Raw genomic sequence first — 3,480 nt, 5'->3', positions numbered from 1 at the left:
ATTCTCATGTATTGAATTGATTCTTATTTTAAATATTTTCTTCATTAATTGTTAAGGTTTTTCCTCTACGCTCTATGCATGCTTTGTTTAACTATTCAATTGCATGATTATTGATTTTGTCGATATGGACACATACGGAGAAATCTAGATCTGGGGAAATCCTCCCAAAAGCAATATTACCTAAACATAGGGATAAGAGGGTTGGTTGCCTTTAAGCTTCTGTGCGAAGGTAATGCATGATTAATTGCTAGGGAGACAAGACATTGTGAACTAGTAATTAAGAGTAGGCTTTCTTTACCGAGACATCGGGTTTAAGGTAAATTAGAAAGTGACATTAACATTAATGAAGAAGATGAATTCATATATGCATGAGAGTAAACTAGGTGAAATCTAAACCCCAACAACAATATCATCAACTTCATCCATTCATTCTTGTGATTAGCCTTAATTGATCAAATTGCAATCATGTTTATTTTATTGCATTTGCATTCAAAAACCCCAAAATTTGTTCTTTAGAGTCTTAATTAGTTGAGTAATCACATACATGTTTACTATCGTGAGTCTCCTGGGAAACGATATTTGGTCTTACCATTTATTATTACTTGATACGATTCGGTACTTGCCGAAGTGTTAACAGGGTTCAGAAACTAAAAGATAAGCAAGCATACAACAATGGCTGGAGGTTGGTCTTTTTCCTTCCGTTTTCTTTCTTATAATCTGAATATGCTTATATGTGTTTTTTTGACATATTTAGATTTGTTGAATCTTTAGTATAAATCTGTTTCAGTGAGGAGTTAAAAGAACAGTAGTTAAAAGAACAGTAGTTAATGAGTTTTTTGAGAAGAGATTATCAAAAACAACCAATGCCATTATGCTTGATAATATAGAATTCCCATCTATATATATGGAAAGTAATAGAATGTTGACATTTACCATCACAAAGGAGGAAACAAGAACATCTGTTAATGATTTCCAAAATTACGATTCAATACGAAAGGATGCAATATATCCTCAATACCCAATAATGATAATCCCACACTACAAAAATTTACAATGTTTTCAGAAATCATTTTTGGTATTATCGACGGTTTTAACTCCTAGAAAATATGTTTCATGTGATTGTAAAAACTATCGGGAGAAACAATGTCACTAAATAATTACTGGCAGTTCTTTTGCTAAACCACCCCTACTTCCAGATATTTATGGAAAACCGTCAAAATTAACTAGAGTTCGAGAAAATTGTTCCTGTTTTCAGGAATTTCATAAAAACCGCCAATAGTTGTTGGAGTCATTGAAAACTGTCGGGACTTGCGTAAATTAACCAAAATCGTAGGTATTTTTTAGGTTTACGTAATCAAAGTTTTCAAAACCACCAGTAATGCAAATAATTATTTTTTATGATTCAAATGATTTGATTAAGATGAAATATATTTAATAATAAACCATAATATTCTGAAATCAAAATAATTATTATATAAAATAAACTAAAACTAAAAATAATATAAGGTATAAAATTCTTATAAATAGAAAGAAAATAAATAAGGGTCAAAATGCCAGTAAAATAGAAAGAAATGAAATTGTACTACTATCAAACTCATAATGGAAATCCAAGAAACAAAAATCACTAGTACAGTCAAAGGAAATGACATCGGTTATTTTTGCCCATAGGTAGCGGTTCCTCAACCGAGGCATATACTAACGAGGTAAAAAGTCTTCCTCTTATGCGTCGATTGTGAACCAAGTTAGTATCTTGTCCTCTACTGCCTCCGTTGGGACCTGAACCGAGGTAGTAGAGTGGTTTTTACTTTTTTTTTTGCCACACCTTGTGGAGCATGGGGAGGTAGAAGTGCGTGCAGAGAGTGATTACAGAGTGATTCACAAACATTGGGAATTTATTATGAATCCGACCTCTTAAATTGTTCTATTTCTTTGTAGAAGCTTTGAAGAAAGCAAACAATTGATCTCTAGGAGGCAGGCCCTCTTTGATGACAGGGTGATTCACAAACTCTTGGCTCCATTTATATAACTTGGGAAATTTCTCAAGGGTAAGCAATTTCAACCCTGCAATTTCCTGCAATATTTCAACCCAATATCCAATGAAATTGGCAGCAATATCTATCAATCTTATGCTCTCTCCTCCAAAGAACCTCTTCTCCTTCAGTGCTTCCTGCAGGATCTCTAAAGCTTCTATGGCTTCCTCCGTTGCCTTCTCTCGCCCTTTCTCATCACTCCAGCACTTATTCCATATTGCAGGCACAATCTACAAAAATAAAATTGAATGATGAGTTTTGAAATTGAAGATAGTGTTAGAAATATAAGGTAAAACATACCTTGTCGTCTAAGGTCTTAGCCTAGAAATGTGCCAAGACTCTGTCATAAGGGTGTTGAGGCAATAGGGGGTTATTATTCCAAGTCTCATCGATGTATTCAACAATAAGAAGCAACTCAGCTAAAGGGTATCCGTTGTGGACGAGAATAAGAACCTTCTTGTGAAAAGGGTTGTATTTGAGCAGGTCATGGCTCTTGTTGGCGAGATCTTCCTTGGAGTATTCGTAGGTTACTCCCTTCAACTTCAGAGCGAGCTCAACCCTGTTGCTAAATGGGCTCGCTCATTTCCCCAAATCACCAAAAATCACTAACCTCATGCGAGCACAGAGAACCCAAAAATCCCAATGAAACCCTCGCTGCCAAACGCAAAAGCCCTCACCACGCCACCGCTGCACCATCACCTCGCCCTTGTTGCTCCATCGCCGCGCCTTTGTTGTGCTAAGGAAAATCCCCACGAAGGCGAGATCCACTGCCAGCCACCGCCAACGAAGGCGAGATATGCCTGAGTCGCACCTTCCATAGTATCGCCAAGCCCCAACCCTAAATCGAATCGCAAACGCCAAGCCACAGTGTCGCCAGCGCCCTACTGCCACCTCCACGAACAGGGACCGTCACGCCGAGGAGACAAAGTCGCGCCGGCCGCCCCTCCCTACGCGAAACCGCGTCCGAACCTGAAAAGAAAGAAGAGAAAAAGAGAACCCAAAGACAAACCCAAAATGGAAAAGAAGAAGAAGAAGAAGAAGAACGACCCATGCGCCACCGCGAGCCACCACGAACGTCGCCTGGTTGTGCCATCTCCACACCGTTGCCTGGTCGCCTAGTCGTGAGAAGAAGAAGAACCAATAATGAAGGCCAGGGTTTTGAAAATGAAATCTGATTACCCCTTACCCCTTTCGGACCGAAAGTACTGGAAAGATAGGGTATATTGCCTCGGGTTCCAATGGACTGAGGCATTCTCAGGGTGTTAGGCATCGGGTGGGGTTTGAACTGAGGTCATATTGTCTATATGCCTCGGTTCCTCTTAAACTGGGTCAGAAAAGTTAACTTACACTACGAAAATGCCACCGTTTTCTTATAGATTTCGGTTCCGCCTCAACCGAAGCCTATTGTGCGATTTCAAATCCAGTTTTTTTATTAGTGAATGCCTTAAAA

General features: G+C 38.6%; 1 pseudogene; it reads right to left on the bottom strand.

Annotated features, from left to right (window-relative positions):
* Positions 1-1,855: 1,855 nt before the first annotated feature.
* On the bottom strand, positions 1,856-2,848 carry LOC124823395 (putative glutathione S-transferase; annotated as a pseudogene).
* Positions 2,849-3,480: the final 632 nt, after the last annotated feature.

This window comes from Vigna umbellata, chromosome 5 (genome assembly GCF_029865625.1).
Source record: "Vigna umbellata cultivar VRB3 chromosome 5, Vumbellata_1.0, whole genome shotgun sequence".
In the NCBI taxonomy this organism is placed as follows: Eukaryota; Viridiplantae; Streptophyta; class Magnoliopsida; order Fabales; family Fabaceae; genus Vigna; species Vigna umbellata.
This window is presented reverse-complemented; position numbering and strand designations above follow the sequence as displayed.